The following is a 9,831-nucleotide window of genomic DNA, read 5'->3' as shown; positions in this document are numbered from 1 at the left end:
CCGCATTCGCCCAACATCTCAGCGGGGTTCGCACTAACTCACCGGCTGTCAGCCGACGAGGCCACGAGGCAGCGGGCCACTGCTGTGATGATGGTTCCAAGTGACCTTAGGGCGCGCACAGAACGGCTGCTGGTGCTGCTGGCTGCTACTGCCGCTGGTCGTGCTGGTGCTGGTGGGGAGCGGTGGCGCAGCTGTTAGCGACCAGCCTGGCTATTAGTGCCGTCGAAAATAACCTTAATACTCTTTGGTTCTTTCGGTAAAGTCACGTAGGTAGAAAGATTAAATAAAACAAAAAATAATTTATCACGACGTTTCGGTCGCAACACAAGCGATCGTCCTCAGGCGGAAAAAATATAATCCAGCAGTGGAACTGCTGAAGCAGCGTCTTCCTATTTAGACTTTACCGAAAGAATCAAAGAGTATGGAATCCTGCAGTCACGAAAGCTTCAAATCAAGAATAACCATAATACCTGCACTTACGCACCGTTAGCTTTGACGGTCGACATCATTCGATTTGCCAAATCCGGAGCTTTACTCAATGGACAGTTCTCATCTGGCTAAGCAAAATCATCTTGAAACCGCAGCAGCAGCAGCAAATCAATGCGATGCAAATAGGAACGACTGAATCATTATATCTGTATATTGCGTTGGCAGTAACCTCAGCCGATGTATTAAATTCGTGTTTGTGGCATCAGCTAAGCCGCAAAGTGCTTCGTTGCCACGAGCCTGTAGAGGGTGCGTTCCACGGTATCCCTCGCTGAGGCAAGTATTCGTATCGATACGCGGGCATCGGTGCGATTGCGTTGAACCAGCGTGTGATGTGAGCAATCACAGCGCAGGTTCCGCGACTGCCAACCAGAATGAGAATATTTATTCATACTCGAGGAATTCGATGAGCTGTAAGCTTCGATTTAAAGCTTTCGTGACTGCAGGGATTAATCTAATCCTGCATAATGCACGGACACAAGTAGTACGAATCACATACCTGCATTTCCCATGGGTATGCTGGATTCCTCTTGATATGCAAATTCTTTTGTCAAGGCGCCCCCTTTACCCCCCCTTCCAACCCAGCTTATACAGTATATATGCTCCAAGCACGTGTGCTGTTTCATTCAGACGCTGTCGCCTCGACAGACCTGGTTTCACCTGAGGACGGCTACTTGCGTTGTGGCCGAAACGTCGTGAGAATTATTTTATTATGTTTTATTTTTATTATTTTATTATTTCCCTTGTACGTGACTTTACCGAAAGAACCAAGAAGATGAGCTGTAAGCTGTTCTTCACAGATGCCCAATACTAAAAACCCAACCACGCAAGTTGGGTAAACGTTACACCGTGGCGCGCAGCCACGATGGTAAACAAACACACCGTGATATTTAAAGTCTTATCATCGGCCATGGTCGATCCACTGGATGTCTGGATGGATGGCATGCCCAATTCGCCACCACCTCTTACTACCCTTGCGACGTCAATAACAATCCATTCTAGATTTGAAGCTTTCTACACCGACATCACAAAGGCTCAGTTCCAGCAGCAGTACTGACCATCTCACAACTCCTCCTCTCCCGCGGCACATCTTGGCTCCACCCCCCCTTAACCAGTATATAAGGTCGTACCTCTTGGGACTTCTCTTCACTTGATACAGATATTTTACTGTGACGGTTTCACCTGAAGACGGAAGCTTGTGTTGCCTCCGAAACGTCGTGATTTTTATTCTTTTATTTTTATTTATTTTTATTTCATTTTTTACCTACGTGACTTTACCGAAAAAAACAATAATAATCCACCCAGAGCCGATTTCATCTTCTCGGACTCGTTCAACTGCGGTATTATTCTTGATCATGGGGCCATCTCGACTTAAAGCTTTCGTGACTGCAGGGATTCATCTTCTTGGTTCTTTCGGTAAAGTCACGTAGAAGGGAAGTAATAAAATAATAAAAATAAAACATAATAAAATAATTCTCACGACGTTTCGGCCACAACGCAAGCAGCCGTCCTCAGGTGAAGACCAGGTCTGTCGGGGAGACAGCGTCTGAATTCAGACGCTGTCTTCCCGACAGACGCTGTCTCCCCGACAGACCTGGTCTTCACCTGAGGACGGCTGCTTGCGTTGTGGCCGAAACGTCGTGAGAATTATTTTATTATGTTTGATTTTTATTATTTCCCTTCTACGTGACTTTACCGAAAGAACCAAGAAGACATGGGGCCATCATCAACCACTTCTAGCCGTGGTGTGTCCTGCCCAATCCACACTTTCTTAAGAACGTACATTATGTAACTCGCCAGCGATATCTTAGTCCACGTGTTCCTATTTGCGTCTCTCCGAGTCATTCCATGCACGTATCTCTTTTTGATTTAGATTTTTTTTGCTCTGTTTCGCCGATGCTATGTACGTTGGGCTTCTTTCGCACCGTACGTAACCAATCGTGATAATCGGATGTGACCATGGTTCTGTACCGATATTTAGTAAAACATATATATATATTTTACTGTGACAGGGACTCCTCTACTCACGAACGAGTTAGGTTCCAGAGGTCTGTTCGTAAGTCGATTTGTTCGTAATCCAATTTTACTCCTGTCGATTCCAAACATGTTGTTACGGCACGTACACTAAACACGGGGAATGGCTTCACAAGTTGTATCATCCCCTGTAGATGTAGATTCCACTGTTTTTTTTCACTTTTTGCAGAAGTAGGTGCCACCACCGCCATCTATTGCGCGGCGGTTGAACTTACGACTCTCGGTCCGAACAGGCAACTGGACATACGGACAGGGTTTGTTCGTATCTCTGAAAGTTCGTAAGTCGAGTATAAGTCAGTAGAGGGGCCCCTGTATTATGAGCGTCACTTCTGAGTGTTACCTCATTCCACACGGTGCCCCAGTGCGTCGTGGTTTGTGGCTTCAGTTCAGTGACCGCTAGGGGGCGAATGTCGTCTCTAGATCCATAGCCTCGGATGTGGAACGCAAACCCCAACTTTCGCTTTTCGCAACAATTTACCACCTCCCACCATCAACTTCCCCATCGTTTGACAAACGTTACCTGGTGATGACACATCATCCTTGGATGATACAGCTAGAGATGAAAATCACTCTTCTATTACATGTAAAAGGTAACGGCTCATCGCTGTTTTGCTCACGTCTCACTGCTGCCAGAAGGGCGTACATTCGACGGGAGATTTGGGTGGGGGGGGGGGGGGACGTCGCCATTGTTTTAACTGCCACGCCGAGAGATCGAACTAACGCCCTCTGTATTGGATATCCAGTGGGCTTCACTGTTTCGCCATGGCAGCAAATCCTGCGTCGTCATATTGATCTATTCCAGCCCAAACTCGAGGTTGGTATTCATCGTCACCAGCCATGATTGATCTAATGCTGGATCAAGGCCTCTTCCAAGACGTTGCCATCTAATACATGGCATGCCACGATCGTGTTCACGCTTGATAAATGTGCGTGTACAAACAAATGTCCACGTGAAATCACGTGTCTACAAATATTCGAACGATTACTTGAACCGGTCCTGGGCCTCCCCAAGGTCGACTCAGCCTCAAATGAGTACCTGGTGCGGTGTGTAAACATCGCCACTGGGGGGACAAAGGCGGCCGGGCGTGGTGTTGACCACCCACCCCCTCGTCTGCCGTGCCGTCCTTCGGAGGTGCTCGCGAACAGCATTTGCCCCACCAGTTTGTTCAAGGCTATTCGGATGATTTTTGTCTAAATGTGTGTATATATACATGTACAATATAAATATCAATCTATGATTTACAAACATACAAACGCACCTGGATTGGCCTGGCCGCGACCCGTGTGGCCGTGTAACCCATCTAGAGATGTGCAAACCTCCCTGCACGTCAATCTAAGTATTATACACAAAGAACCCCCGTGTAACCTTCAAAGCCTGTTGGGGCAAGAGCTCAAGCGTATGGTTTGGCCAGCACAACAAAGATCCCCCGTATAGCCCTAACATATTTTGGGGAAAGTGCTGTTCGCCAGCACCTGTGAAGGCCAACACGGCACACGAGGGAGTGGGTGGCCAGCACCATGCCCGGCCGCCTTTGTTTCCCCAGTGGCGATTAGCACGGTTGGCTACGTACGGTGCGAAAGAATACATACGGATGCTTACACACCGCCACACGAGGTAGACATTTGAGGCTGTGTCGACCTACAGGAAGCCCAGGACCGGTTCAGATAATCGTCACTGGAGTTGGTGGCAGTGTGTCGGAATCGAACTCGAGACAGAAATTACACTCACATACACGGATGCTCAACCGCGTGTGCGTGTGTCCGCGCGCGCGTGTGTGTGTGCGCGCGCGTGCGTGTGTGTGTGTGCGGTTTTGGCGTGGGTGACACGTGGCCAGCGTAAATCCTGGGTCCCCGGCTGGGAAGGAGCTGGCGGCACGATTCGCCACTAAAAGGGGCTATATTTAAGCCCCACAGGAATCCCACGCCCAGAGTTTGTGCTGCCGGATTTTTTGGCAGAGCCGACCCCACGGGGCCACGTGTCCCGCGCGACAGCTGATGGAGGGCTTCTATTTCACCTGCGTGGCTCTCGACCACCACCACCACCACCACCAAACACCACCACCACCACCACCAAACACCACCACCACCAAACACCACCACCACCAAACACCACCACCACCAAACACCACCACTAACAACACTCACCACGCAAAAAAACCCAACACCACCACACTCACCATCACACTCACCACCACACAACCACGCACAAACCCACCACCAACACCACCACAAATACCACCAACCAACAACAATAATAACCACCATTCGTCACTAAGTGGCGGTGACGTCACCACGGCGCTTGTGCCAGGCTATGTGCACTTTAAAGCCATGTTAAATCTCCAACGCCCGCTGGCAAGAGGTCACCGGACAGACCTAAGTGCCATGGGTTGACTGACTGAGATGAATGGCAGGTGCACCACCACCACCACACTAACCATCAAACTCAACACCATGAAAAAACCCACCACCACCACACTCACCACGCACAAACCCACTACCACCACACTCCACCAAAAGACAAATATCCCCCGTATAGCCTGAACAGACTTTTTGGGGGCAAGTGCTGTTAGCGAGCACCTATGAAGACCGACACGACACACGAGGGGGTGGGTGACCCACACCACGCCCGGACGCCTTTGCCTCCCTAGTGGCGATGTTTACTCATTTGAAGCTGAGTCGACCTAGGGGAGGCCCAGGACCTATCCAGACAATCGTCACTGGCGTTAGCTGTGAGTGAGAGTCGAACTCGGGTCGCCGGGTTCGTAGTGCGGCACGCTACCCGCTACTACACTACCGCTTGGAAGCTCACTGACGACACTAATACCGACATCCGTAAAACTTTGGGACGTTGGCAACGTAGTTCTATTTGGGGCGCCGCGGTGGAGAGATGTTAACTGCCTCGCCTGGTATACAGGAGGTCGTGGGTTTAATCCCGTGTCTCTCTCCCCGTGGTCGAGTGACTTTTTCTCCGGGTCCTCTGTTTTTTCCCCTCCACATTTAGAACCAACATGCCTTTCGGGTATTTGGGTGCAATACATTTCCATATGACGATAAGCAACTTCGTTGAGCCATCATTTGTGGCCAGGTCGCTTCTGAAAAAGGGCGACATAGCTCAGTGGGCCTTACCTGGCAAAGGAATAAAAAAAATCATTAGATTTGCATGTGCGTTTGCGTATGTCATGTGCGCGCATTTATTTGTGCAGTCGAAAACACGAACAAAATAGAGGCTCCCGTTATAGACTGGCTTTCGGGCTTGTTGCTGTTTCACCATCGGTGTATGTGTCTCTCTCTCTCTCCTGTGGTGGCCAGAGCACATGACTCACAACTTGAAGGGGATGAGTTCCATTCCCAGTGAGGGGGTCCATGCGTCCCGTGATCGTCGTCACGATTTCCACAGACATACTGTTCCTCATTGGACTCCCTTACCTGCCTAAACAAAAGTGCACGGTGACATTGAGTGTAGCTACACTCGTAGACCGCATCACGAGGTCCCTGCGTCCCGAGAGAAAGGTTCACTTTCTCAACGTGCTTTTGCCTCGTCTGCGTGTCCGTGTGTCGCTGAGATTTCGGGGAGCGGCAGTGCGGCGGTGAGCGCGCTGCGCCACGAACCTGGACACCCGAGTTCGATTACCGCTCACGGCCAACACACCGGTGACGATTATCTGAACCGGTCCTTGTCCTCCCCTAGGTCGACTCAGCCTGAAATTAGTATCTGTTTGCGGAGTGTAAAAACATCGCCACTGGGGAGACAGAGGCGGTCGGGCGTGGTGCTGGCCACCCACCCTCTTGTGTGATTGTTCTGGCCTTCATAGGTGCTCGCTTACAGCACTTCCCCCAACAGCCTGCCAGAGGCTATTACAGAGAACCCGTGTCTTTGTTGTTTTTTGAGCAGTGGTTCGAGCGGCTGCGGCAGATGTGCGGCGTAACCCTTGTCCCGTAAATGGAACGTCAAAGAATCGCCGAACCCGCGACCGTGGTCACGCCCAATCAAATCAAACACATCACCGCACACCCTGGCGGCAAATCGATGCAATTCGTACAACGCGTCTACCGCTGCCTCCGATTGGTTGAAGGACCTCAACATTCAACTGTGACATCATCGACACAAACTCTTGCTCTCCCCCCCGCCACCAACCCCCCCCCCCCAATGCCATACGATAGAAGCGCCCCCCTCGCTTCGACACAGCTGAAATCACAACTCAGTCTACGCATCTTCCTGGTTCTTTCGGTAAAGTCACGTAGAAGGGAAATAATAAATAATAAAATAAAACTGAATAAATAATTCTCACGACGTTCGGCCACAACGCAAGCAGCCGTCCTCAGGTGAAGAACAGGTCTGTCGGGAAGACAGCGTCTGAACGCGTCTGAACGCTGTCTTTTCGACAAACCTGTTCTTCACCTGAGGACGACTGCTTGCGTTGTGGCCGAAACGTCGTGATAATTATTTTATTATGTTTTATTTTTATTATTTTATTATTTCCCTTCTACGTGACTTTACCGAAAGAACCAAGAAGATGAATCCCTGCAGTCACGAAAGCTTTAAATCGAAATTTCTCCAGCTTTGTTTACCGCTCAAAATAAATTAACCCCCATCCTCCCCCGCGGCTCGACGAGTCGTCCCCTGCTGCGTGATCTGTGTGGTTCTCTGTGCGAGCCTGGGGGCTATCTACGTGAGTCCGGGTGTCCGCGGGAGTCGCTGGTGACCGGCCTCAGACGATCCGCTCACTGCACTTGATGAGCGCGTTTCATCGCGACTCAGTTTACGTACGTTTACGAGTCCCGGCGTGATCCTTGCGCGCCTCTGTGTACGTTGAACTTCTTTCGCACCGTACGTGACCAACCGTGCTAATCGGAGGTGCGGGGGAATGACGACAAACTAAACACACAAAACGTAACAATGTTGTCAGCAGTATATGGGCCTCTATGTATGTGGGTCTCAATGTAAGTCTGTGGATCTCTATGTAAGTCTATGTAAGTCTGTGGGTCTCTGTAAGTCTATGGATCTCTATGTAAGTCTGTGGGTCTCTATGTACGTCTATGGGTCTCTATGTAAGTCTGTGGGTCTCTATGTAAGTCTATGGGTCTCTATGGAAGTGTAGTGACATAGAATCGGTCACGTAGCGGCACAGCGCTGGCTGCTGGCAGGGAAGGGGATCTGCAGCTTGCAGCAGCCCTGACTGACAGCAGTTCACGTGATAGACCAGACAGAGGGATGTAGGGGAAAGGTCACGGAAGGGGCACGTCGAGAACGCGCTAGTAGGTTCCAGAAGGGGGGCGTGGCCTTGGGGGCGGAGCCAGGCCCCGCTGACGGTATAAGAGGGGCCCTGGGAGGGGACCTCGGGGCTGTCGTGTGGAGTGGGGGGATTCCCGTCGTGCTGCTGCTGGAGTCTTCACCGTCTCGGCGTCGTGAGTCAGGCAGTCTGCCAGCTGTCCTGACTGGGAACTTTAGTTACTAAGCGTTACTGTCGGGTCGTGTTAATAAACCAGAGTGCCTCCTACTTTTAGTGTCTCTGAGTAAGTCACTACATAAGTATGTGGGTCTCTATTTAAGTCTATGGGTATCTAATTAAGTTTGTGGGTCTCAATGTAAGTATATGGTTCTCTATGTAAGTATATGGTTCTCTATGTAAGTGTAGAGTAATAGGGCCGGCTGGTGGACAGCAGCGGCAACTGCGGTGGATGGAGAGTACACACGCCGGTGAGGACGTGCACAGGGTGTTGGCAGAGTGGAGGAACTGGGGCAAGGGTCAAGGAGGACCCCATCTGGAGGCCCCTGGAACCTGCTAGCGGGTTCGAGAAGGGAGGCGCGGTCAAGGGCGGGGCCAGGCCGCACTGGGAGCATAAAAGGAGTTGAGAGCGGGAGCTCAGGGCTGCCGGTTCTGGGAGTGGACTCGTCTCGTCGTCGCTGTCGTCTTCGCTAGATATTGCGTGGCCGGATCGTTGTTGGCTGTCTCGGTCGGCGCCATCGGTGTTACGCGGTTAGGGTCGTGTTTAGGCGAGGCTAGGCGACGATGGAGAGTGTGAGGACGAACCCGTGAAGTGTGGGCTTGTTGAATAAAGAAGGTGCCTCTTGGAAACCCTTGTCTCCCAATCGCGACACTACGTAAGTATGTGGATCTCGATGTAAGTTTATGGGTATCTCATTAAGTCTCTGGGTCTCTATTTAAGTCTATGGGCTCCATGTAAGTATGTGGGTCTCTATGTAAGTCTATGGATCTCTATGTAAGTCTATGGGTATCTCATTAAGTCTGCGGGACTCTATGCAAGTGTTTGGGTGCCCGTGTAAGCCAATGTAAGTCACTGGTGGCAGGGCAGAGACTATCTACCATGATTATCAACTCGCAACACGCGAGAACCCGTTTCGACCGCGGTGGGCGCCCTTGTAAGCGAGCGCCCTTCCTCGGCGCTGACTCGTCGGGGCCAACTCCTTAATTTACAATCCGGTTTAAATAGCGCGGTCATACGTAACGACTCTATGGTCGTAACGCCAGACACGGCAGCCATCAATTAAAAAATAATGGCCATTGTAAAACACGATAACAGCGGCTCCTTTGGCTCAAACTGATGTTCCCTCCAGGCTACTTATAGGTGCTTAGTCCCATCTCACGAGCATTTAGTGTCGGAGATTTAATGCCATTTCATTTTGGTGGCCCATAAATCCAATTAATGTCCATATGCCACGGCTAGACTCAAACGGGGAGTGATATCTGCACCGGGCACGGGCCTCCACCCATGTCGGCACGCCGGCAAGCATCATCAGCGGCGCTCTGCGTCAACGTTGGCCTGCGTGCGCTGGCCACAACACCCAAAAGTTCGTGCCCAGGCCCTTAACAGGTGCTCGCTATACAGCACTTGTGGTGTGGTGTGTGGCGTGGGTGTGTGATGTATGGTGTGTGGTGTGTCGTGTGGTGTGTGGGGTGGTGTGTGGTGTGTGGTTTGGTGTGTGGTGTGTAGTGTGGTGTGGTGTGTGGTGTGGTGTGGTGTGTGGTGTGTGGTGTGGTGTGTGGTGTGGTGTGTGGTGTGGTGTGTGGTGTGGTGTGTGGTGTGGTGTGTGGTGTGTGGTGTGTAGTGTGGTGTGGTGTGTGGTGTGGTGTGGTGTGTGGTGTGTAGTGTGGTTTGGTTTGGTGTGTCGTGTGGTGTGTGTGGTGTGGTGTGGGTGTGGTGTCTGGTGTGTGGTGTGTTGTGGTTTATGGTGTGTGGTGTGGTGTGGTGTGTGGTGTGGTGTATGGTGTGGTGTGTGGTGTGGTGTGTGGTGTGGTGTGTGGTGTGGTTTATGGTGTGGTGTGTGGTGTGGTGTGTGGTGTGGTGTGT

Source organism: Lethenteron reissneri, chromosome 26, assembly GCF_015708825.2.
Source record: "Lethenteron reissneri isolate LAM-NWPU_2019-01 chromosome 26, ASM1570882v1, whole genome shotgun sequence".
Taxonomy (NCBI): domain Eukaryota; kingdom Metazoa; phylum Chordata; class Hyperoartia; order Petromyzontiformes; family Petromyzontidae; genus Lethenteron; species Lethenteron reissneri.
Note: the sequence above shows the minus strand (reverse complement) of the source record.